At 41.8% G+C, this 27300-nt stretch overlaps 1 protein-coding gene across 8 annotated transcripts in view; it reads left to right on the forward strand.

Annotated features, from left to right (window-relative positions):
- The first annotated feature begins 486 nt into the window (after window positions 1–486).
- Window positions 487–27300, forward strand: part of CALD1 (caldesmon 1) — a 219573-nt gene continuing 192759 nt past the window's right edge. For 3 of the 8 annotated variants that reach the window (XM_087765618.1, XM_009471022.2, XM_087765622.1), the window contains exon 1: window positions 23712–23972. The gene's annotated coding sequence lies outside the window, so the exon portion shown is untranslated. Of the gene's footprint in view, window positions 576–18027; window positions 18084–23711; window positions 23973–27300 lie in introns of those variants that run through there. The other 5 variants (XM_087765623.1, XM_087765619.1, XM_087765620.1 and 2 more) reach the window with 5 other exon arrangements.

The raw sequence follows: 27300 nt of genomic DNA on the forward strand, positions 1-27300 counted from the left end.
TCTCCAGTTCCTTCAAGATGAGTTCCTCCTAAATGAATCTGTGAGGAATAGATTCTCTCTTTTAAGAACTTATGAAATGTTTTGGAATTTTTTACTTTTGTCTTTACTAAAGCAAAGTGTTGGGATGTGTGAAATGAAAAAATAGAAATATACAGAGAGTATCCAGGTTAAGGCTTACCAAAAGTTCCAGAGTTCTTGGCTGAAGACAGTTTTCATACAAACAAAATAAAATTAAAAAAGAGAATATTTACTGTACAGGATCACTGGTCCTTGTTCAAGTAAAACCACATGTACCACAATTTTGCTGATAAGCTATGCATGCATAAAGTCCTTGCTGTCCTTCATAGGAGGAATTGGAGAAATGTCTACCCAATGTTCATGGAAAAAACCCAACCACAAGAGTATTTCATATCTGTTATTTCCTCCATGAGGAAGCACTTAAAGACTAAAATAAAACAATGCCTGACTCTAGTGCTAAGCAATTAGGAAAGACCTTATATCCAGGAAAGATGTGGCATGTAGAAGTATAGGCAGCTTCTGCTCTGCCAGCATGATGGATCTGCCATCTTCTACAGGTCAGTCAAATCCAATAAATTTCGGTTGGGGTCCTTTCTCTGCCTGTCACCTTGAACCTCAAGGAATAGCCCTGAGAAAGAAGTTTTCAGTACAGTCTGCTAGTCCAGACTCTTCCCTTCAATATATTTCCAAATGATAAGGCAAATCAGTTTGACTTTGGGCCTGGGATGTTGACAGTTTCCCTGAATCTCCAAAGTTGAATATATATGGAGGGAAGTCTATATGTGGACAGCATTTTGCTGCGTTTTTTTTTGGTGATAGCTGTGCAGCGGAATTCAGGGGAAATCTATCATTATCGATATATTACAGTAAAAATACATTGCAACCTTATGTTTTACCCCTGATCTGGAGACAACACAGCATGAGACACATACTCTGAAGGCTGTAGTCCAAATATTCAGTGCAGGTAAGCTGATAGACTGAGGTGTGAAAGACTAGGCATGCCTGAAGCTTTAATGCCAGCGAAGATGTGTGTCTTCCTTTGGCGGAAACTACTAGGATCCTCTTGTGCTAGAGATCATCTGCTACAGACTTACTTAACTATTCTAGTGCTTTTAATCACTACTTGAAAATAACTCACAAAAAATACTCTGCCTGCCTCTGTAGCTTGGAAATGATACTAGTTCTGTGTTTAATGATAGTGAAAGGTTCAGGCTTTCTGTGGAGAGGAGCCACTGAGGAGTGTCTGTGGTCACACAAAAAGATGTCTGAGGTCACTCAAAGACTCCTGAGGACCCTCAACCAGAAGAACCACCCTGTCTGGCATCATGTGGTAAAGTGAGAATTGTGGTTCAGGATCGAAATGGGTTTTTTAACTTGTACTGAAATCTATGGATAATCTGCCTAGAGTAAAGGAGATATAGAAGGGGATATCCACAAAAAAGTCCAGGTGTTTAAAATGCTTGTCTCCTTTTTTAATAGGTGTGTTTTTTTGCCACAGACTTTGTGTTATATGTAGGGGACACTCAGAAGAACAGCATAGAGCTGCTCTCTTGTACAGCTTGATATGTACAATTAAAAAAAAAGTACCTCTTCTAAAATTTAAATAGCTCTTTTGCTTGGGAAGTAAGTACTCGTAAGCAGAACCCCTAATATTTAGTCAGTCTCAACTCCTCAGCAGCAGTGTCCTCTGACCACAGCCCAGGCTCGCTTTGCAGGCCTGGCAACAGAAGCAGATTCCAGAAAATTAGTTTAGCATGTCAGTCCAGCATGGACCTCCAGGCTTTGTGGGGAGGAATGAATGGAAGCACAGTTCTTGTGTGGACCACGTGGATTCAAGACTGCCCTCTGATTTACACACAGGCTGAGCTCAGGGGAGCTGCACAGGTGTATGTGAAGGCAGAAACAGGCATGTTTGTGTTTGTTTTAAAAGCAGTGCAGATCTGGACTATGCAGCCAGGTCTGTACTGCTCAGACGCATGCTTTATGTCCACCCAGTAGCTAAGTTCATACCTGAGGCTAGATTATAGAACGTTGTTAAGTTCAAAGTGACTTTGTACTGTTGCCAAACAAGGAACAGGCTCATTGCCTATTCTCCAAATCAAAAATATATTGTAAAAAGCAACATAACACAGAATTAGAGTTCCATGGTTTAAACATTAAACAGTCAGCAGAAGCAAAAGGAAAGATTTCTGCAGCAGTGTTAGCCCTAAGCCAGGCTATTTCTGTTACCGTTTTTCCAGCTAGATGTGCAGCTTGTTACCTGCACTTGCTCTTGGTAAAATCAGCAGTGACATTTTTGTGTGGTGGGAGGCAAATGGAGCCTTATAATGGGCTGGTATGAAGCAATGCCAACTTGTGATTGTAAACCTCACCAGTGCGTCTGGTTTAAAATGTAGCTTGAACTGACCTAAAACCATTTAACAATGATGGGTGTCTCTAGAGATGGTGTTTACTCTGTATGGCTGGACACGGAGGCCATGGCTTGGTTTCCTTAGGAAGATAATGCTTGTAATGTCTGAATGACTGAGCCCAAAGTATGTGTGCAGGTCTGTCTGGAAGCTACAGAAACTAATTTTTTTTCCTGTTTAAGTAGAGAGATATAACTTGGAGGTATTGAAATGCAATAAGTATGGCTCCCTGGTAACGACAGCTGCATCTTGAGCCCATCCCTACTCTTTGTCCAGCCAGATAGCTGGCCTGGCTCTGGCAACAAGTTAAATTTGAGCCTGGCAAAAGCCAGGCTGGCTGGAAGAACTAAAGACTGACTGATCTTCTTGTTCGCACCCAAGAAAGCTCATAACTGAACTTCAGGGCCTTCAGTGAATTGAAATGTACTTACATATGTTAACACAACTTGAGACACTGACAGTTCTTTTAAGTATTTCAGGTTTTTATCAGTGAATAGCTAGCTTTGCCATGAATTATTTAACATGCTTCTGAGACACATGCTCTGTAAATTGATTTAAGAAGTGTGAGCCCGCAGATTGTAGATCTTTCTCCCCAGTCACTGTAAACACTGGTTTAAGTATGCAGTCCTATAGATTTGTGGCCCTGTAGTTGCAGCTGAAATGGTCTTGAAAACTGGTCAAGAAGAGCAAGAGCAAATGCCTATGTTTGGCAAACACAGCTAAAGGCTCCACTTCACTGTTGTTTGCAGATCTTATCCCAGGCCCTATGGGTTTGACAAACTCATAATTTAAGACTCCTGATTAATGGTCCAAGAAATAATTTTTTTTTTTTCCTCTCTTCCTGTTCTGTTCCATGCTGCTTAATTTTCATTTGGAGCAGATCTTTGTCTCCTGGGAGAAAAAAAATAAAATCCCCGGAAGAGTGATGGCTGCTAAGCTTGCACAGTAGCTCTTGGAGAGGGGCTGATGCTGCAAGACTGATGTGGGCAATGTAAATGCCTTCGGGAAGCCAGCAGGCGCGTGTTGGGCTGTGCTGCTGCCCAGAGCAGCCTGTGGTAGGAGATCAGGAAGGGACAGAGATGGGAAAGTGGCAGCTTCAACACTTTCAAATCTCTGAAGATGGGATTTATTAAAAGATCTCAAACAAAAAAATCCCCAACTGTTTTGATTATCAGCCTGAGGAGATGGACCTTGAGGATAGGTGTTGGGGTAGAAGATATTACATTAACAATCATAGCTTAAGCATATCAGTTTAGGAGCAGTAGGCCTTTTCTGAGACTGGTTTGATGAGTTACCATTTTTTTGCTTTTTCTGTGCTTGCTGCAGCTTGGGCCAGGTTGTCGGAAGCCATGCCTTGTGCCTAGGGAAAGTGGTCATGAATGTTTTTTCTCTCATCACTTTCACTGAGACAATTGGAAGGAACTGCTGCATGTAGTCAGAATGCCTGTTAGCACCATGATAGTCAAACTCTCACTTGCAAGATTTTGAGTGAATTAAACTGGGGTGATTGCCCTTGTGGATGGGAAAAGCCCTGATGCGGAGTCTGACTTTCTGTCAAATGTGAAACTCCTTCTCCGAAGCCTGGAGCTTCTCCCTGAAACAGCTATAACACTTTTCATGTGGTTCAAACATTTATTGTGGTCCAACGTTTTCCTCTAACTTTTAGAAATAATAAAAAAAAAATTTTTAATTAAAGACCAAAAAACCTCAACCAAACAAAAAACCAACCCCAAAACTGTCATCAGGTAGCATGACACAAATGCATAGCATGGAAACTTCTACTCAAACAGTTAACACTGAGCAAAGTTATAAGCTACTGAAAGGGGGGTGTCCTGTGATGGAAAATGTTATACAGGGTGAACTAGACATGAAGCTGCAACTGGTACATAGAACTATAAAGCCATGGGTGGTTTGTTTTTCCTCTGCCTTCCTATCTAAGTTGTAGAAACAGCATTTGCCACCAAGGTTATTTTTGCATGAAATTTCAAACTAAAAGTAGAATTTACAAGCTAGTTTTTGGTTGTGTGATTTTTTTTTTTTTTTTTTTTTAATTACAAATATATATACTTTCAAGTGGGACCTTCTAAATTTAATGTCAGGGGAAATAATTCATACTCAGATTCTGTAAAAGGATCTTTGTGGTTTTTTTTTTTTGATGCCGTATGTAAAATGTCCACTCTGATTCCCTGATGTTGCTCAATCACTGGAATTACTCTCAAAGGATGGTCTTATCCTTTCTACCTCCAAGAAGATGATGAGTGAGAGACAGACTTTACATGGCCTATTTTTTTGGGCTACCAGTCTGCAGTTTTGAACTCTTTAGCTCTTGCCTGTGAATTCTGAGGGGGGGGGAAACAATCAAGGGCTTAGGGACCCCTCAACCCTTTCTGCCTTCCCCTCAGCAGCTCCCTGCACCACTGGACAACGTATCTAAGGAGATGGTGGCAGAGGAGCAGCCATTAGAGAGGGGGAGGAGGTCCTGGGGTAGAGCAGAGGGGCTGAGTATTTTATTTGCCAGGGAATCCAAACAGGCTTTCAGCTGCCCTGCTTCTCCCCTCTTCTTTCTTTCCCCTCTCCACCACAGAAGATGACATAATTTCTCTGCAAAGTGCCACAGTGGCCATTTCTCCAGCACGGTTCCTTCTGGGGATTTTTAGACTTTGCTTGAAGAGTCATAAAGGTTCCATTACTCTTCTAATTAGGAAATAAAGAAGGCTTGTTATTTTGTAAGGGGCAAAGGACTTAAACTTTTAAAGCAATTATTTCCATGGTGCAATGCTACCCATAATTGTGAAATGAAAATTGAAGCCAAAGAGATTAAGATCCCAACAATTGGTTTGACATGAAAAAGAAGGGAAAAAGACCACAAGATTTATGGTTGCCCCTTTTGTAGTAGTCCTTGCCAGAATGCAAAACCTCCCAAACATCTGGAAGAATTAGGTTAGCAAGAGTGAATGAAAGAATTTAGACACACATGAACAGTTACAACAACAAGCAGAAGATTATTCATAGAAACTGGATGTGCAAAATCCCCTGTGCATATGAACTGGGAAGGAGAGGAGTAAGAAAACAATGATGCAGTTTTGCCAAAATCTTCAAATTATAGGAGTGAGGAGTACAAATATTGCTTAATATCAGAGCTTTCCTAGCTTTTTTCTGCCACTGCACTAGATAAGTGTGGCTTTATTCATCTGCTGCTTCCGAGCATAGTGAGTTACTTTCATAGCAATACAGTGACTCTCCCTGACTTTAAGGGCACAGGAGAATGTAGAAATAGGTAAAAATCTGCAGGATGTATTCAAGCCTAGATGAAAGCTTGCTTTTTGATTTTATCTTTTTTCTTTCTCTGTACAACTTCCAGTTCTAAAAAGAGCTGATTTAAAATTGGTCATAATAAATTGATATATCACTAACAGATTGATTCAGGAACTAGCCTTCCCATTTTACTACATGATAAAGAAGGGTTTGGGGGTGAAAGAAGTTTTTTCTGGCCAGCCACTTCACAGTGCAAGCTGGACGGTAAAAGCTGTGCATCCACTTAAGAGAATATGGCGTAGCCAAGCAGAAACTGCTGCCCAAAAAAATCTGTAGCTCTTTAAGCTTGGAAAGACTTCCAGTTGTCTCTCTTGGGTTCAGCTCATTGCTGGGTTCAGCTCATCCTCTGGGTTCAGCAGAGCTTGAAATCCCCACTGGGGTTTCACATGCCTATTAGTATGCCTCCTTTCTTTTAGATGGCTATACTTCTCAGCACTATATGTTCAAGATAGTAAAATAAGTTGGTCCAGTAGTTGATTCTGTGATGCAGTGGATTGATGTGAAAGAGCTAACAACGTTGTTGGCATTGAGCAGAAGAAATAACATGCAATTTTATTAATAGGATACGTTTACAATAATTAAAATAATTAATCCAGGCTCTGCAAAGTCAGTTGGAAGCTTTATCTTTGCTTTATCTTTTCTTTGCAATCTCAAAGTATAGACACTTTTTTCCTTAAAGAGAGACTTGCTGAGTCTAGAGGATGGCTCTTTGTGAGGTCTGAATGATGTCCTGGAGAAATTTAAATTCATGGTGAAGTCCAAACTTTGTGGTGCATAACTCCAGTCCCTTCCATGGAGTCCTGTTGCGGCCCGCACTGAATATAAAGCGGTCTGGATGCAACAGAGGAGGAGGAGGAGGAAGTGCAGTGAGGATGAAAAATGGTGGCTGGGACACAATAAAATTGAAGGTGTGTTAGAGAGCTAATCTTTGCCTGGGCAAGATGCACCTTTTCCTAAAAGCCAAACAAGGTTTCAGTGTGGCTAATGTCTGGATGGGAGACCACCTGAAAAGTCCTACAAATCACAGATGCTCATCAAGGCGAGTTTCAAAATTAGAGTAGGCTTGAAAATCTGCATTTGCTGTTGATTTAACAGGAGGAGGAGGATATTGTATCTAGAGAATTAGAGTCTGTTTAGTTGTCATGTTTGTGTGCGTGTCTTATATGGAAAGAGTTAAAGCTGAAAATAATCTCAGGAGAATCCATGCACAGAGTATAGGGGAAGACAAAAATCCAGCTTTCCCTTCACTTAGGAATATCCTACACCTTCAGAAGAGGGAATATAAATGTCTTAAAACAACAGGGAAAGAGTTCAGCCAGTTCCTCAGAGTTATAAAATCCTTCGTCACTCACTACTGTCCCACTTGATTTACACTGCCTAAGTGTGGGCCAGCCACACTTGAGTGCTATGATAGCCAAATACATAACAATAAAAAGCTAAAAAAGTCATAAAAGTTTTACACAGAGGATGTGACCAGCATAAACAGCTCACAACATGTGTCTAACTCACAGAATAGGTGTCTGGGTCTGAGCAATCAGCGTCTGTGGAGCAAGAAAATAGCCATTGTTTTAAAAAAATAAATCATATGCTACACTACACAATCTAAATGCATAACAGTTCTGACCCTGGTGCCCCCCTCTGGTTATGTACTGGGCTCTAGCAGCACAAAACAATTTTGCGCCAAAATTTTGGAGTATTTCCATTTTGGCAAAAAGTGCTGTTTGGGGGAGACAAACTGGGTTGCTAAGGTACGGGGGAAGTGGGAGAGACTGGCTCAAGTCTCTGCTCCTCTCCTCAGGTCATAGTTTTTCTTTGCAGATTTCTCCAAACTAATTAGAACAGGGACTGGACTCTGCTTGTCTACACCGCAGCTCAGGTTTAGAGGTTTACTTCTGCTGTAGTACAGAGGAAACGCAACAACATTAAATGGAAATACAAATTTAAGCTTCACTGAGTGAAGTGATATTCATCTGAGAATTGCCCTTTTGTGCACATTCCCACTGAAATATACTATATTTGCAACCCTTCACCCCTTCCCTTGGACACTCCTTGTTGTAGATGAACTTACTGTTAGTATGTTTGGGGAGCATAAAAGCCTTTATGGGGGGAATTAACCCCATTCACCAATGTTATCTGTTTACTTGCCTGGGCAAAGCTTGCTGGCTGTAGGATCTGCTGCTGTTCTCTAGGCAGAAAATATTCACTGGGTAGAACTGGTTTATGAACAAGTGGGCTTTGGCCTGAAGTACTTGATGCCTGAAGTACTTGACACCTCATTAAGGACTGTGGTGATCTAAGGCACAGTGCTTTTTACATGTCTTCATTTACAGTGCTGTATATAGAATACCCTTGGTCTGGTTTGGGTTGCAAGGATCTCTCAGGCATTTGTCATGTCCAGAGGACAACATAGAAGAAGCAGAGCTGTGCACTTGTAAAGGGTTTAGGTAAAGGCTTTGCACCTCTGTGGAAAGAAGGAGACATGGTGGCTTAGTAGCGATGACAGCAGGAGTAAAATACTGCACTTTTATGTACTTTAAGAAGTAGAGATCAACTGTATTAAAAATGTAAGGCTTTGAAAATTGCCTGACTTGATTGACGTATTCCTATTGTATATGAGGTCTAAGGCTATATTTGTAAACACTCTCTTGTATCCACTGGAGACACTGTACAACACTATACTATGTAGCTAGTTAGTTCTCAGTAATTGACCTACAGTCTTAGTGGACCTCTTCCATCAATTGGGATATGCATCTAGCTACTATGTTGAGCTTCAGCAGCCCATTGACCTTTAAAATTATTGATCCTGGGTGATGTTCAGATTTGTTGGCTTATATGTATACATATGGTCTTTCAGCAAGTTTCTGGGGTTCAGAATCTATCTCCAGTTCCCTTCTGGGGAGCTATGACTCTGACATGTAGTTTCCTCCAATTTTGTACAAACTCATTTCTCTTATTTGTGCCATCTCCAGATGTCTACTGTTGTTGTTGTTGTTTTGGTTTTTTGTGTTTTTTTTTTTTATTATTATTGTTTTGTCCTGTGGAGACTTCATGACAAATAGTCAAAGCAAGAACCATGGGTATTTTGCAAGGCACTTTCAAACCACATATATGCTGTACTCATGGGCACAGTTCATGGTAGATGCACAACTACAGAGAAAAGCAAATACTGCTTTGCAAACCTGTGTTTGTTTTCTTCCTACTACTTGACAGGCCCCTCGAAGGAGTGTGGCTGCCTTCTTTCTCTTCCTTCTCTATCCTGATTTCTGTTAGTTTCTGGTCTTTCATGTAATGGTTTCTCTTTTAACAGCCATAATAAGACTTTTTTTTTTTTTTTTTTCCCATCTCCTCTGGGGATTGATCATGCTTAACCTGCTCCAGCCTGCACCTCTTCCTTGGAGCTTTGTCATTACTGAGTCAAGGGCTCCAGGCCAGCAGGTTCTTTGGGGCTGAGACAGAAGGACAACAGCTTTTGACAACTGCTGTTGCTCTCTAAAGACTTAATGACTGGGCCATCTGCACTTGTCATCTACCTTTCCACAAATCCTGGGGCCCAGATTAACTCCTGTGCCCATGCTGCACACATCATTACAGTAATATAATGGACAGGATGTCATTTAATATCAATAGTCTAGATGTCTTCTGCAGCCTTAGCAGGTGCTAAGGTTTTGTAACTGTCTTTTTCTATCCATGCACCCCTGGTCATATTATATGTAAACTTAATATCCCTGATTGCCATACAAGCTAAACAAAGATCAAGAATGATTTATGTTGGTGGGAACCCTGATGATCCTGTCTCCATAGAGAGTGGTTGTTTGGGAATATTTACAAGCTATAAAGCCAGGGAAGGTAACAAAAAAAGATGAATGAAAACTTAGTTTACAGAGCATATTTGTGGACACATGGATGGATACAACTATAGTATACAGTTTGGGCAAGTTTTTTCCAGAAAAAAAAAAAAAAAATCTGTAATGATGTTTGGAAAGTGGCATTGTGCGTGAATTATCAACACTGTTTAGAAATAATCAGGAATGGGTAAATCCATGCTACAGAGCAGATATCTATGGCTAAGGCATTGCTTATAGGCATATGGTCATGTACCGAAGTCATTACTCTGAGTCAAATGCCATCTCCTTCTAAGGCTGTATTACAGGCCAGCCCTCTGTGCACATACATAAGGACTGCCCAGAGTTTGTGTCTGAGCCTGTAGCAATGTGGCAGGAAAGGATGCTTGTGAAGACTTTAAGCAGGGAGGATGCACAGAAGCTGAGTGGAAACCAAGGAAGCAAATGGCATTGGAAGTCAGAATGGTTATTATTAGGGAATATAATGAAAAAGGGTAGACTCCTTTTCAGTACTTGATGCTCATAGTTTTTCTTTATGAATGAATCAGAGGGAATAAAATATAGCGAAAATGAGCAGCCCTATAATAACAGAAAAATTTGTATAACAAGACAGTAAAAATAATGATACCAGAAAATTCAGAAATGGCTTGATGATTGAACTATCCAAATACTTGGACTAGCTCAACAAATTATGTACTTTCTGTATTTACACATTCCTGCATCTAATATTTATATCTCGGAGAAAAACAGGAAAAAGAGGCTGGAGAGGGATCTTGTGAGGTTGGGATTTTTTTTTTTGAGATTTTTCTATAGAATTCGTATAAACTTGCTTACAGAAAATGTGAGGAAAACATGATTTTTTTTTTTTTTTGGTAAAAGTAGAAAGGTGGACATTTAAAAAATATCTGACCTTTTTAAAATGAAAATGCTTCTATGTGAGCAAAGACCTCTCTGATGGCATTGCCTTGTAACTGAGGAAAGCACAGCCATCTGGGTTGTTTTTGTTTTGTTTGTCTGTTTTCACCAGTCTCTCATGTGATATATTCTGAATGCTGCCAAATCCTCTGAAATCTTGGGTGGCCTGGGCCTGAAAAAATAAGCAGTCCAATTTCCCATACTGTTGCAGTATGTAGCCACTAATATATTTTTTTTTCCTGATTGAATTTGGACAGAGATTCTAAAAAAATATTCTCTTCCTTGGAGAAAATGAATCAAAATGTCTTTTGCTAATCCTTCTGAGCATATGAAGTCCATATTCATAAGCCAGAACTTGTACTGTATGATTTTTATAATCAATCACAACTAATCTGGAGGATAAGTTGGAAAAGCAATGGGGAAATCAGTCATTGTACCAAAAAGCTTAAGCAGAACACTTTTCTGGGTATTTCTCTGTTTGTGCTTCTTCACATATCTTTGGTGGCTTCAGAAGGAGACTGTGGTAGTAAACAATGAATAGTATTACTGAAGAAGCTAAAATTTCTTTCATTGCAGTCTTTTTTTTTTTTTTTTTTACAGATTCTCTGAATTTCACTGGAATGTATTTACAGGAGTTGATTTTTGTCTCTGTGATTTAAACATTATTGAAGAAATTTTGAAAGCGGCTGGAACATGTTCCAGCATTCATCTCTATTTCTGATGCTTTTACTTCAATAAAAGGTTCAGCAGGGATCTAGAAAGGATGTCTGTTGTGGTTTAACCTGTCAGCAACCAAGCACCACACAGCTGCTTGCTCACCCTCCCCCCGGTGGGTTGGGGGAGAGAATTGGAAGAGTAAAAGTGAGAAAACTCATGGACTGAGATAAAGACAGTTTAATAATTGAAATAAAATAATAATAAATTGTAACAAAAAGGAAAATCAGAGAGAGGAACAAAACCCAGGAAAAACAAGTGATGCAATGGCTCACCAACCACTGACCGATGCCCAGTCATTCCCAGAGCAGCAATCACTGCCCCCTGGCCAATTCCCCCCAGCTTATATACTGGGCATGATGTCATATGGTGTGGAATAGCCCTTTGGCCAGTTTGGATCAGCTGTCTTGGCTGTGCCCCCTCCCAGCTTCTTGTGCACCTGGCAGGGCATGGGAAGCTGAAAAGTCCTTGACTAGTGTAAGCACTACTTAGCAACAACTAAAACATCAGTGTGTTATCAACATTATTCTCATACTAAATCCAAAACACAGCACTGTACCAGCTACTGGGAAGAAAATTAACTCTATCCCAGCTGAAACGAGGACAATGTCCTTTGATGTTGTCAAGAGAAGGTACATCTGAAATTTCATTTAATTGGAAATTTTTTCTTTCTTCCAATTAAAGAATGAACTCAAGGATAGTCCTGAAATCTTGGAATTTCCTGTGAAACAGACATTTGGGACTTTGACCAGCCCAGAGAATTGTTTGAATAGAATTTTGCCCCTTCATGGTATTGTACAAATATTGTTTAATGCTCAGTGTGCCTCTGGTGCAGGTGGGGAATGGAACAGTTCACATCCACTGTGAGGGAGAGTACGGATTCTTTGTGTTACTTACATTTCACAAACAGCTCTTCATGGCTTCAGGCGGGTGCTGAGCACAACAAATGCTGGTGGGATTCTGCAGCTGAGTGCAGTGCAAATTGAGGAGTAAGCCCTGCTTATGTGGGCTGAGGAGAATGAGCAAATCCTCTCACTGTGATTTTATGAGCTCCTGATGTATGCTGGAGGCAGGATGACAATAGTTTGAAATATAGAGCTATACATTCTGGTGTCTATAGCTATCCTACTGCCTAGTTATGCAATCAGCAGCTTAATTGTTTTATAGTCTGGTTCAGGGTCTGTCAGGAACAGGTCTGGTATCTCACTGAGGGCCAGTGAATTTAACTGTGATCTGCTTAAAAATGGGAAATGTCACCAATCAGACTGTGCAGGGACTTGCGCAAGTGGCTTGTTTCTTTGATATTTTCATTGCAGGCATCTGTGTAAGGAAACCCCTTGCTATTCTGAGGAAGCATTCAATTGTGTATAACTGCTCAGAAGTCAAGTTAACTAAGTCAAGTGTCAGGTTTTTCAGTCAAATATGGAGTATATGAAACTTGCTTTGAACGCTAAAAGATGGCAACCAAACGCAGGACTGTTTCTGACCCACAATCAATTTAAAATCTCTCTAAAAACTAAGGCCACTTAGAAAACTGATCAACTATGTTGTTTGTTTTTTTTTTTTTTCTTTTTTTTGCTTGTGGTGTTATATTGTGCTAAGTTCTGGAAAAAGTCAAACTCATGATATTTCTTCTAATGAATCCAAACCATAGCTGTTAGTTAGGAATTCATGCATGCATTCTGATGCTCAGAAGCAGCTCTGACTCGAGGCATATGGTTTTTTATCTTGATGGTTATGATATTATATGTGGTAGATGCTGGCAAGGACATCCCTTTCCTTTACCCCAAAATATTTAACAGTGATGAAAAGGCCTTTTTAAAGGCAAGTGTAATTCTTTCCATATTTGTGCTTAGAAAAAGTTCATTGATTATTTTTTGTTTATGGAAGTTGTCTTTGTGGCTGAAAATAATAAAGATATTAACCATAAGCTGCTGGTGACTGGTTTACGTCATTGGTATTTAGGCTTGCAGCATGGGGAATTGCTCTTAATGGCTTGTGAGACAGTACTAGAAATGAGAAGAATGTGGTAATGGTGTTGCCTTAATAAAGGGTAGCACATGATAATCTAGAGAGTTTCATGGAAGAATAAGTTCTTTTCTTTATAGGATGTCATGTATGCTCAGCCAAATGTTCTCAAAGATGTGTCCTTTCAGTCTCTAATATGAAATAGTGCAACCTTTCGAAGACTGCTTTTTTTTTTTTGAGCTTTGTATCCTGAGATCCCTATTTTATCAAGCCAACTGTGAGATCTGCTTTGAGAAGGATACTCCGAATATGTGTTGCACGGGCATCCCCATGCTGATTTTTTGTGGTAAAACATAAACGGGGAATACAGTGCTAACGGGCATAACATGATGGCAAAAACATGCTTTGTACCCATAGAAATCTGTGACCTGCTTGCATTACTAGGTTCCCATTGATGTTGCTAAAGAAGATAAGCAGTGCTTCCTTACAGCAGTTATTCAAGGTATCTGGAAGCAATTCTTATGTCCACTGTTATGACTGCAAAAAGACAGCAGTATTGCAGTCTTCCCTGACATTGTATGGCTTGTCTGAGGAAGTGGTATCTGAGGAGATACCATGACTTACAAAAGAAGAATTCCAGAAACCCAGTAGGAACATTAGTATCACATTTCCATTCCTCCTGAAACAGAATTGGAGGAAGGTCATTATAAGCACTTAAAAAAGCACTTCAAATATAAATTCAAATGAATAAATAGGGAAAAGATGGAATTTTTAGTTGATATCAGTGCACTTCATACAGCTGGCACTTGGTGCTCAATTGCTGGGAATTATTCTTGAAGGAACAAATAAGAGAAACTTTCACTTTTTGTGATTTTCATCTGTTTTAAAGAATAGGAAAAAAGATAAGCTGTTTGCACTGAATGTGCAAGTATCAATATGCTGAAGGTTACCTTACACTAAACTTCAGGGGTTCAGAACTTGCCACAGAAGGTGAACATGGGTCATTCTTGAAAGGGAAGGGACAAAAAGAAATTGGAGCTGCTCAGGAGATCAGATATTTTAATGAGTATTTGATGAATGCTGGTCACGGGAGAGCCAGAAGGTCACAAAGTAATTTTTTCAGGTAAGCATGACCCCTGCCTAGAGAATTAAACCTAGTACTTTCAATTTCACCTTCTGACCAAAGGGCAGGCCAAAGTAGGTTTGATATAGTGTGCTTAAAGCAGAAAGCTACATTCTACACCAACCTTAATTTTGCCATAAACTGTGGCTACACCACTTGCAGAGCAAAGCACAGGGAGTTAATCTCTTGGAAGCAAAATAATTTTGAAGTGCGGAGGAACTGGAGACTGGAACTGTGAGAAACATATGAGCTGTTACTCCTCTTTCCTGTATACTTCTGTAGTTACCTCATCATGTGTTATGCCAGTGATTGGGCTTATATAGACAAATAGCATACCTGTTTGCAGTTCAAAGCCCCAGCTGCCCCCTGATACCTTCCCCTTGAGAAATTCTGTCGTGCTACTTTGTCAATAAAAACAAGTGAGACATACTGGGAATACTGGAGGATAGGAAATGTGGAATGAAATGTAATTTCAAAATAAATAGCATGGAAGCTTCTGTACCGGTCCTATTGTTTAATTCATATTTAACTTCTTCTATTTAAATGAAGCTGCTACAGGAAATTGCCTGTCAGAGGACGTTACCCAGAGCTCTTAAGAGGAAGCTGGGTGTGTCTGGATTAGGAGAGGAGCAAATGTCGTGCTGGATAATTAGCAAAAAGGCCACTATCCCTCTCTTTCCATATGAGAGGGGGCAGGGAAAGACATTCCACTACGTCCACTATTGCACTAAAAGCCATATCCTTCAGAGAAACTTGTGCTGGGGTTCACACTTTCTTAGGATTGTTGGTGTGGAGCCCTGTCTGTGCACAAATGATTGTTGGGTATGTGGAGATCACACTGGCCCAAGTGTCTCCCACAACCTGCTGCTGGGGTGTAAGGGACCACCTCATGGGAACTTGAATCCTGACTAAGATTATTAGGCAATGTTGCCATAGCAATAGTCATCATTTCAGTGATGCCTTTCTCAGCTTTGGGACAAGATGGTTTGGCAGTATGTGCTGCCAGATGAATGTTAGGGACTCGGTGCACTCCTATATCCAGTTATCAAATTTGGCCCATGGCATTATATAAGCCATATTGCTAATGTTTCTTCATTTGCTTCCTCTTCTTTCATTTCTTCTGAGGCAGATATTGCAGTTACCCTTCCCTCCACTGGATAAATCCAAGGGCAGATGGTGGTTTTGCCTTAGCAAAATGCCTGGGACTGCTGATGAGGCTCTGTCTGCTGTGCCTGCTCCTCTTTCCTATAGATTCCTTGTCCAAGGCGATGACAGAAATTTGGCTTTTCCAAGGAAATGGCAAAGGCTTGTTCTGTCCAGAGGGATTGCATGGCTGGAAGATTGAGTGAGGGGGTGTACTTTGACTGATGCATGGCTCCTTCCACAGAACGACTGAGTTACTTTGGCACAGCCACAGTCTGCTCTAGTGGGCTTCTAACTCTGGCTCTGCTATTGCATTGCACAGGCTGACAGGATGTGATGCTGTGATGCAGGGCATGAGAGATCTCATTTTAAATGACTTTGTTCACTAGCGCTAGTAGCGCTTGCTCAGCACGTGTGTGCTTGGAGCATGATACAAAGCCACAACTGGTTTATTTGTTCTGAGCTGGGACAGTGCACCTCTGCCACTCTGTGTAATAGCAATAGGAGTATGAAAATGGGGACTGGGTGCTCTTGTGTCGTCTCCCCCCCCCCCAGTCTTCACCCTCTAGTTCTGCTTAGTGCTGTGTCTGCTGAGGTTTCCAACAAGTTTCATCTTTTAGTTGTTTGCTATGCACCCTGCGTAGCAGGTTTTTTTCTATGTCCCTTACAGTGCCATATCTGCTTCTTGCCTGACACACACAGTCCTTCCTAGCCTTCTTTCAGCTCTCCAGCTTGCCCTGCTCTCTTGCTGTGAGTGAAGATGGAGAACTTCTGGGTTCCTTTCTTGGCTCTGCCAGACACTGCCTGCAAGTCACTGAGAGCCGGGTCTACATTGGAGTGAAGTCTTAAATGATGGGGGACTTTATTAACTGTATAAATACCAGCTGAATGTCTGAATACCTGTGTGGATCTAAGCTGGATCTACATAGATGTCTTCAGTATCTTGTTTCCCATCTTTAAAAAGGGAGCAATACTCCTTGCTTTCTGTCATTCTGGTTTTTACCTGTTTGGAGCTGAAGCCTATTACCATTCAGAAACAGAGGTCTGGTCCTCTCTATAGGCATACTGTGTGGCCTGAACTGGTTAGAGTTTCTTGGGTCTGGAGGAGATATGAGGATACATATGACAATAAGATATAGCATGAATAGGCTATAGGAACAGGAAAGTGGTGACTGTATTCAAGGTCTTCCCCTTATGCATGTGCTGCATGGATAAAATGGGGGCAGTAGCAGATTCACTGTTTGAAGCAAACACTACTGGAATCGGGTATTCTTGCCAGCAGCCTGCCAACTATCTCTACTTGATTTTGTTGAGGAGGCACAGCCTTCAGTTGCCTGAGGTGCCTTTCTTTCTCTGTGGCTTGCCATCCCTAGGGATATGGCCATGGAGAAGCAGCTCCAAGTGTTGAATTCTGTTACAGCAGCCAGAGCTGAACAAGGAGACCTAAGTGAAGATCAAAAGTATTGTTTGCAAACATGGGTGTGCATGGGACTCAAATAGACTTTGCCCGCTAAAGTTGTGTTTTTCATTTGAGGCCAAGTTAACAACTGAGACCTAACCTTCGCTCACTGCCAGAGCCAAACTGCTGAAGCTGAATAGTTTATTAGCATCAGAGCACAAAGGGGCCTGGTTCTCACATTGCTGTAACAATAGGATACGTCAGAGAATATTGATTTGATTAGGCTGATACTTGCTTTACCCTGGTCTAAGTGAGAGGAGAATCAAGGCCAAGGAATATGCCTCACCCTCAAAATGCCCGTACCAGCAGCTGTGCAATTTGTAACTTGGTTGCAAAAGTAAATGATGGCACCATCTCTTCTGTCTGGAAAACAATACTCAAAATAAAGCCAAATTTATAAAGGAGGAGTGTGTACAGTGCAATTGTTTTGAGCAAATGCACGGATTTTTCTCAGGCAAAGGCAAATTGAGAATGTGCACAAATTTTCTGAGCACTGCTAAATTCGTTGCGTGTAATCTTTCGTGGCTGGCAATGGAAAACAGGTGTGTTTGGAAAAAGATACACAACTGCTGTTCATAGTTTGTACGAGAGAAGTGGGCATGCCCTTCAGAAAAAGGGGTCTCCCTGAGGGCAGAGTTCCCTTACCATATGTTAGCCTTCAGAAAAAGCGTATAAAATTCCTACTTTCTAAAGCAATCCAGAAGAGCTTTTTAAAAATTATTTATTTTCTGCTAAAGAGTAAAGGTGCTGTGAAGTCTCTGCTCTTTGGGGGGCACTGTGTACTTGTAGCTAGGCTTAGTTTTGTAGTGGAAAAGTGCAGGTATTCTGTTTTCTTTGGAATATGGGCTGCTATGTTGTTTGTTTTGCTTTTAGTAAGGTAAAGTCACTGTGTCCGCGATTAATTCTTTCTTATTATAGGTAAAGTGTCTCTTTCCAGCAGGTTTTGGGATCCCTTTTTTGTTTTGATTATTCTTTTTAGTATATAAATGTGCTTTGCATATATTTATCTGGCTAAACCAAGAGAAATAAAATACCACACCTAGTAGAAATGGACAGATATGCCACACCAAAATGAATGGCAAAAATACATGATTATACACCTACTTTTTTGTTTCTTCCAAGGTGAGGGAGCACTGCTCTTGGAAACGTTGGACTGATCCCTATTCTCAGGGTGCTAGGTAAGTCTCTGTCCGCATAGCGCGGGTGTGTGTGTGTGTCTCTTCTTTCCCAATACCTTTATGCAAGTTGAATCTGGTTACCATCTTCTGCCCTGCATTCCTTGCTTGGTTATCATGGTGTGGACTGATGTGTAGCATGCTTCTTGATTCCTGCACCTTAAACAGGGTCCATTGATTTTTTTCATTTATTGCTTTTATTAGCACCCAGAAGACTCATAGTGCCTTTCAGGAAGGAAAGAAGACAGAGTCCTCGCCACTCATGGAGGATTTGTAGCACTTTGAGTGGGAGGCTGGGTGCCTTGGGTTTCCTATTTGTCAGTGCAGCTCTTCTGGATGTGCTAAACATCCGTGATGCGAGTAGCTCGTTGGAGGGCTCTGTCTCTTCCACTGGATATACGCAAGTCTTGGGGAGATTGAGGCTCGCATCTGTGTTAAGAAAAGACGTGCATCCCTCTTGGTATCTATGTTCTAGTCCTTGTTACTGTGTCTAGGCAGCACTAGCTTTTTATTTCCAGCTGACTGACATTATACTGCACACAGCCCTGCATTTGAAGAGGTGGCCGTATTCCTCTGCTCTCTTTTGTGGTCGGTTTTACACTCTCTTTCAGTTTGCGGGTGGCTTTGAAGTCCTATGGATTGTGCTGTTCCAGGCCAAAAGATATGGCCTGAAGCAGTATTTGTAAAATTTTCCTAAAAAGTTACCTCTGCCTCCTCTCTAAGAAGAAGTTTGTCTGCCCAGGAGGTAATCATAAGGATGACCAAATCTGCTCATGGTGTGTGGGCTTCTCCCTCGTGCACTTCGAAGCAATCCCCCAGACAGACCTGCCAGCTGGGTGGCTTGCTACAAATCAAGGCTTACTCACCTTCATGTCAGATGTGCACAGCTGTGAGCACCACCATCTGGGCTGTATCCTCTGTATATAAGATTAGGCTGATTTCAGATGAGCTGTGGAAATGGCATAGCCATAGCATCATTTAGAAATCATGTGCTGGGGCAGGGGGAACCCACACTGTGCTCTCTTTATGTTATGAGGGAGTATGAGAAAATGTGCAGAGCCAAACCATGCTTTCCACTCTGGCCTGGAGCAAGAGAGGAGGTGTGAGCTAGCCCAGGGTGCACGGCACATTTCCCGCCCGCTGCTCTATTGTACTAAGGGAGGAAAAAAGCAAAGTCTGCTGGAGAGAGTGCCCCTGCCTATCATCCCGTGTCTGACCAGGGTACAGAGGGCAGAGAGCATAAGTGTGAGTTGGTGTCCCATCTCCTCAGTTGTTCCTAGTGCTGACTTTTCTCTGGGTATGCTTCTCATCTGACCCATTTCCTAGGGCAGTTGTGTCCCTTGGGGGCCAATGGAGGCTTAGTCCCCCTTCATTCCTGTTCATGCAAGCAACACAGGTCTCACCCACCCTGGTATATGTAACAGGACTTCCTGCAAGATCGTGTTAGCCTGGGCATCTTGTGCAGTCTCACAACAGTTCCCCTCATCTTTGATCATGACATTCCACTTAGAGAGCACTTATATTCTGGAGGGGCTGAAAGTGAAGAATGATGCAGTTGTGACCAGTATTTCAGGGGTCCTTGGAGATACTCAACACTGTTTTGAATGCTCCAATATACAATGAGGAGCAGAAGAGGTTTGTTTAATGTTGCCAGGGAAGGCAGTCCTACGTCTCTTCTCAAGACATAGTCTTTTGATACCTCCTTTATCTCCCTAGAGAGTTTACAGGATAGGACCAAGGCTCTTCCCTGACATACACAGTCATGTGCCCCTCCATGGGCACATGATATATATTGTCATTGGAAGTGTTAAAACTCCTTTCCCTCCCTGTTCTGCTCAGAGACAAAGAATGGCAGACTTCTATTTACAATAAACAGTTGCCCTGCATAGCTGTGAAGAGCACTGTGAAGGGAACCCAAACATGACAGATAAAAGTGCTGCTGGTTGGGTCTGAGGGCGTTTGCCAGAATGAGAGTGACGTTCAGCTGTAGCTGTGATTGCCAGGGCTCAATGGATGCCGACGCTTGTTGCTGACAGGATTATAACCTTTTGTATCTGTGACCCACGCCAGCGCTCCAGTGTGTCACACCTTTGTTACTGGTACCAGGATTGCCCTTTCTTGTCAGCAGGGCTGAGTGACACATCTTCATTACCCTGGTGCAGGAGGAAGCCTGCCTCTTTGTGTCCATCTCTGCACTAGGGAATAGAGTCGGTTACTCCTAGCACAGACCTTGCTACTGTCATGCTCCTAAGCAGAGTTTTGGTGTCCCCACCTAAACACAGAGCATCCATGCTAGTTACAGGATGGAAGCTCCTTTCTAAAGACTTCTATATTTATGCTGTGAGCACTAGGACAGTTTGACCCACTGTTAGCTGCACAGACCACCGAAAAATTAGACACTGGGGATGTGAGGCAATAGCCAAATTGATTGGGTACAGATGGGAAGAATGGCCTTCTCCATGGTGTGTTTGATGCTCTGTATGCATCTTGCTGTATTGTGGGAATGTGCAGCGGTGGGGAACATATTTCCTCTTTGTTTCTGAAATGGCAGCTGAATACATTGCAGTGACAGTGGTGGGAGACTCAGTGCTACTCAGTAATGGCCACGTGCACCACGTCAAACAGAAGAAAAATAATTTGGGGAAGCTCAATAATAAAAAGCGACTTCATTTTGAAAAGCAAAAGCTTATCCCTCCTCAAATACCCCAAAGACTTTTTCCAGGCAGGGACCGCAGCTCTGCTGTCGCAGCTGCTTTAGGAAGACGGCACTTGCAGGGCTGGAACAGCAATAATCCAAGTGGCCTCTTTGGCCACTGCTGCCTGCTGAGTCTTGACGGCTTTGCCATGCCAAAATGCAAGTTCTTCAGAGTGGCTGTACGGAGCAACCAGACCTGCCACCTAGGGGATGATTTAGAGTGTACTTTCTAGAGTACAGACTTAGCTCAGCTTTAGATTGTAAATTTTGTAGGAAAAAGTGATAAACCTGTGAGAGCCACAGTCTCGACAGAGATTTCCAGGTACTTCTAACATGATTCTTCTGAGGGAGTGACTGCAGGCTTAGGCCTCCAAGAATGCTCCAACAGCCCAGCATGTACAGAGCTTTGGCTCTTATCGCAAGCAGTCCCACCCTTGCCCTGAGTTATTGAGCTCAAGAGCTTAGTGATGAGCACTTGCAGGGCCCTTACTTACCACGATAAGGTATCGATACTAAAATTGTGCTTGGTTTGTGGGGGTTTGATTTCTGCATATACTATTTTTTCTGTGTCTTATATGTGCAATCATAAACCAGGAGTTGGGTTATTCAGCCCCCCAAAATGTTTTTAGCTCTGTGCTATGACACAAAGTCTCTGATTGTCAAAGCAGAGGGGATAGGAAGCTGTGGCAAGAGTGGCAACCCTGGTGATAAGAGCAAGGACTATCATGATAGTTCCCTAAATTCCTGCTATTGTGGATTTAGGCATATTGTAACTATGTATTTGAAGCAGGCATTTACAGGTGGCTCCTAGTCATAGGATGCAAAGGAGCAGCCATTAGAAATTTAACTCTGCATTCTTCATAGCTCAGGTTTCCAGTAATATCTCCAGGAAAACTGTGGTATCTGTGCCAGTTCATTGGCTTCAAAGTTTCAAGTCATGGAATTAAAAAGTTTCTCTAGGTGAAATTCAGCTCAGCAAGAAGGATGCAAACTTTACTTTTCATGACATCATTTCCCCAAAGCAAAATTAGTCTTTTTTGCAGAATTTTAATGCAAAAGTGACTTAGAACACAAAGAGTTTGGGATGCTTTGACAAGGGAGCATCAAACTCATGGTAAGCCTCTTAAAAAAAAAAAAAAAGTTGCTTTCAATTTAACATGGTGTATAGCTGCTTGCTCCCTGTTGCAGTGGACACTGAGATTGCAGGGGTTGATGGCTATGCTGGAACGAGAACCTCAGGGTACTTCTAACATTCAGTTTTCGGCTCTGACCATCAGCATCCCTTAATCCTGTTTACTCTTCAGCCTGTATTCTTTGATGCTTTATGTTCTGAAAATCTAGGGGATGGTAGGATCTAGTAGAGATTTGTCATTTCTTCCTAAATAATGTCACTGCATCTTTTTATTTGGTCATTGATATGTAAGGTAATAATTTCTATAGTTAACGGAATGACTGAGAACAAGGATTTTGTCCTCTCTTGTTTAGTAAATCCTAAAAACCAAAGTTATATATGTATTAATATTTAAAACCAGCACAGCCACATCATGGGAGACATCTAGCATTAGATGAAGTTTCCAAAGGGTTGTTAAAATAAAGAAAAAAGTTAGCTTCCAAAAAAGTGGTGTTTGTTTTTACTTCACCTAATTAAGTTGTTAAAATGATACTAGAATAATTATGATTGCTTGCTGTAAATCTGCATAGATTCAGCTCCCTTTGATTTTTTTTTTTCCATGTTATAAAGATTAGTTTACTGTCTGTGGGCTGAGTCCTTCTTGCATTACACATGTGACTAAATCCATGGGGCCCAGTGACCAGAAAGAAAGATGGAGAAAGGCATTAAAATAGTTTAGCCCATTCAGCTGCAAAGTCATCTTGCACATATTTTCCCCCTAACTGGTTTTGTGTATATTATTGTCAAATATGAACCTGCAGAATATCTCCGGGTCTGGAATCCTGTCCCCTTAGAGCAGTCAGCAGTTCTCCTGCAGCCTTGCTTAGCGGCTGGTACATGCTGGTCTATGTATTGCGCTGTTTTCCTAAGCAATCATTTTCATATTTAGTTTCACACTTTCTTAATTATTTTATATAGCTCATTTGTTTCCAGTATCAGCCTGCATCTGCTCTTTCATTTTTTAAGCTGCCTGCACAATTTGGAAAGTTATCAATAGTATGCAATCACTAAAGCAAAACAAACAGATGAAAATTAATCTGAACTTACTTTATGGTATTGAAAGACAGTGAAAAGTATTGGTCATAATATGTAGATGTAGGGCCATCCTCATACTAAATGAACCAGTTTTAATGTCTGGATAAATAGCTGTATACTTATAAACTAAACCTTTTCATCCAACTAGTCCGACTTGCTAAGGATCATTGTCAAAATTTTGAATCCCTTTAAAAGTTATTTTTCAGAACATGGATATTCTGTATATAACTTCTGTTGTACTATTTGAAATGGAAATGGGCTGCAAAGCCTGCCAACTCATCTTTCATGTGCCTTTCCCACTGGTGTGTCTCTCTTTCTGCAGAATCAAGCTTGCACAGCAGAGAATTTCTGTGTTCCCTTTTACACGTGGTCCTCGTTAAAAAAAAAAAATACAATAAAGTTTAGCTGTGGTGAAATTATTTATTTGATTTTTTTTTAACTGGTGCAAAAAGTAAATATGTTTACTGTGCCTCCATTCAGTGTATTTCCTTTTTTAAGCTCCATTTGTGTTCAACAAGACAGCCTCTTTCTCCAAGATTAACATTTCTTATGATTGTTCCTGACAGAGGATTTACTTTCAGAGGCCCTGCTAAGGATAACCAAAAAAGGGCATGTAGCAAGACAGTTTTGGCAGCTTGCACGAATTTTCGGAGCTTTTTAGGTCTTGGTTTTCTGATGAGTGGCTTCCTGAGCATGCCTAGGGAATGACAGGCATCTCTGCAGGCAGGCTGGACCCACCTTGGCTTGTGCGTAGTCATTGGCTGCCTATTAGAATAAATTGAGGACAATGCATACCGCTGCCTGCCAATTGTAAACATAAGGGATATGTATTCACTTAGCATTGACTGTTGGGAGGGGCCAAGGAAAAGCTGTAGTTTTATTGAATAGGGCTGTGTGTGAGGCTGCTGGTGTGCCTTTCTTGCTGTGCTCCTGCCCAAGCAGCCAGTTATTCATTTCCTTCCTACTAGTTGAAAACTTTTCAGCCACAGAGGTAAGGGCTTAAGATATCTATTTGTTTGGGAGCGAGCCGGTCTGACTGCATTTGCGTTATGGCTAGAGATTAAGCAGCATGCGAAATCTAACGAGCCATGGAAATCGTGCGAAAGTGTCGGATAGTATTTTTTCCTCCCCTCCTCTCTCCGTGCCCCCTCCTCTTTCCAGATGTTCATGGGGAACTAAGGGAGATATCTGTGCCGGGTGGTGGAGGGGGGTGCATGCTCGCCCACCCCAGCAGACCCTAATGCGGAGGTGTGGGGGCAAGGCTTTGGGTGCAGGGCAGGATCTGTGCTGGTTCCGCTCTGTGTGAGATCCTGCAGCAGGCTTGTTAGTGGAGAAATAACCAATCTGTCCTTTATTTTTTCTTGTTTGCTTTTATTTTTTTTTTTTAAAGGAATTGCAATGAAAAAGTTTTTAGTGTGGTAATGGCTGGTGAATTGCTTTTAATTTTGCAACTTAATACCTGGGCTTTCAGGCAGCCTGACTGTAGAGGCAGTCTCCCGGCGTAACTGATACAGATACAGTAAAGCTCTGGTTAATGTAACTGATCCGATACTTGCTGAAGCAGATGTCCGTCATGGCAGCCTTTCATAGAAGTATTGTTGACAATAGATGGCATCCGTTTTTGTCTGCAGCCTTCAACATGCGCAGCAGCGTATTGCCAGAATGTTTCTTGTGAAGTTGTCTTTCCTGTTAAAAGGGGGAGAAAAAAATGCACTTGGGTGGGACCGGAGCTCTTAAAGGTCTGGGGCTGTGTTTGTGTCAGTCAGAGGACTGCTGGGGAGAGCCAGCGAGCAGGCTCTCCTTCCCAGCTCCTTTGACATGCTCGGACAGTTTGAAAGCCTTGTGCAAGGCTGGCTGCTGATAGCATGATATTCTGCATAGCAGGGAATTTCTCAGAGAAAAGGCTGGGAAAATGAAGGGAGGGATGGAGTTAGCTGCAGATGGATACTTGGGAGCAGCAGACATTGACCAAACTTGTAACCTCTGGCCAGACCTGCAGCAATAGAATTGATTTTTCTCATATGTTATATATTGTTTGGAAGAATGGGCAAGATAACTGTTTTAAAATTACTTTTTGTGGAGTGTTTGTTTTCAGAGAAGTATTTATTTTCAGAGTATGCAGTTTTTATGCAATCTTGCCTAGCTGAGAAGGCTTCTCTTGCTAAAAGGCGTGCGGGAGAATAATTTATGAAAAAAACACAGTCCCTCCCTGGCAGCAGCTCAAAGAAAATAAGGAGGCAGAGTGTTTCTTCTGTGAGAACTGTGTATTTATTGCAATTTGTCTATTTTAGGTACCATACTGTGAATGATTGTGCTGGTATGGTTTGCCATCAAAGAACCCTGGGACCCTGCATCCATTCTTTCTCTGTCTCATTAAATGTAGCAGTAGGTTCTGTGTGAGCGTATGCATCTGCAAACAAGTTTCGTATCTTTCTCCTGCCATGGAGAGACAGGATGGGGTTTTAAAACTACAGACACCAAAACCAATGAAATGGACTGTTTTAACATAAATTACAAATGGGGTGATGCTTCAAGGAAGTAAGTGGTCCATTTGCTTAATTAATTTGCCTTTAAGATAAAGCAGGTCTGAACTATTCTCAACATATTTGAAGAAAGTACAGGTCTGCCTTTCTTTGGGAGGCTTTCTGATAGGCAGGTATCTTAGTCAACAAAACCTGCACATGTTAATGTAATATCTAAATCATGATGGTAGGGGAAAAACACCAGATAAGGTGCCTGTGAACAAGAGACTAAATTGAAATAACTTGTATTTCCCAAAAACTCCTCTTTGTCACAGCGTGCAATGACAAAAGGATCAATTCCACAGCCTTCATTCACAGGATTAGTCTTGGTGAAATCAATACCATCATTAACGGATGCAGGATCTGATGCAAGGGGAGTCCTGTGTACTCTGAATACGCTTTGACAGTAAGTGATGTAAACACGTATTAGGTGAATAAGGGATTTTCCACAATTGCTACTTCATATGCTCACAGCATTATTCTGACACGGAGCAGCCTGAGAAAGGGGTGACTTCCCTTGTGCTTTTATTTCTTGTCCAACACTGGTATGCAATGCAATAGTGACAGTGAAAGCTAGGTGATTTGAAAGGAAAAGGGGGGCGTAAGTTCCTCTGGCTGATGTTAGAGGGAAAATTAAAGTGCATTAAGATGGGAAGACTTCTTATTTCTCAGTCTTATTCATGGGGCCACATGTGGCGTGGAGGCATGCTGGTCAGTATCCATCTGGACCCGCATGGGGTTAGGGTGCAGTGCTACTGATTTCAGGTGGTGAGACTAGAAAGATAGAGCAAGGCTTTTTTCACTGGCTGCATGCTGGGAGGTAGCCTCTGTCACATGAAAAGAAAGATGACAGGGAAGGTCTATCAAGAAGGTACTCCTTTTTTCACCCTTCCCTGCCTGCAGCTGGAGTGGCCTTGCCTATGGGGGTGATCTTTTCATTGCATAAAAGTGAGAGCCTGCAGGTCTTCCTTGCTGCAGGACAAACAGCATGTGAGTGCCCTGAGACTGTTTAAAATACTCTGATTTCTCAGTTGCTTACATGAGACCTATTCTGTTGGCTGCCTGAGTTATAATTGGTATTAAAGATCAGTGGAGTTGTTAACCCCTATCTGCCAAGGGTACAACTTGAAACAACTTGGATTGCTGCAGATGAACAAAGAGGGACAGGAAACCATATATGCATAAGAAAGAGAGGGCCAAGAGAGCAGTGTTAGCTGTCCATCTGCAGTGCTTGTATGGACTCTTTTGGGTACCAGAGAAAGCACCAAAAAAGGTAACAGGGCAGAATGGGAAGCATGATCCTGTGAACATTTTGTTGCCTTCAAGAGGAGCTTTATAGGGAGTTTGCAGGATTGGGCTCCAGGTGTACAAAGCCTGAGGCAGACAGGCCTGTGACTGAAAAGGGTGGGAGTCTATCTTCAAAGCAAGTTTTCATTCTTTAAAAATTGTCTCGTAACTACCCCCTGGCAGCTTGTAACAAGAAAGCTGCTTCCTTGCTAGAGCTCTCACCTTCAGAAATGTGCATGTGCAGAGGCTGGTTTGCTGGCTTTGTTCGTAGCTCCTGGGTGGTTTAAAGCCCCATGACCTGGTGAGAATGCATTTTGGGGGCATCTGTACTGGAAACAAGGCACCTACCTACACGCTGGCACTTACAGCTTCCCAGAAAACACCAGTGCCAAAAGAGTAACTGTTGCATGCCTCCAAATGGTTTGTCAAGGATTTGGCTAAGGCTGAAATTTGACTCAAAGGCATTTGAAGATCAGATTAGATCTGACCTTTCTGGATGAAACACTGAGG

Source organism: Nipponia nippon, unplaced genomic scaffold (assembly GCF_047370975.1).
Source record: "Nipponia nippon isolate SJK-2023a ecotype South Korea unplaced genomic scaffold, ASM4737097v1 scaffold_3, whole genome shotgun sequence".
NCBI lineage: Eukaryota > Metazoa > Chordata > Aves > Pelecaniformes > Threskiornithidae > Nipponia > Nipponia nippon.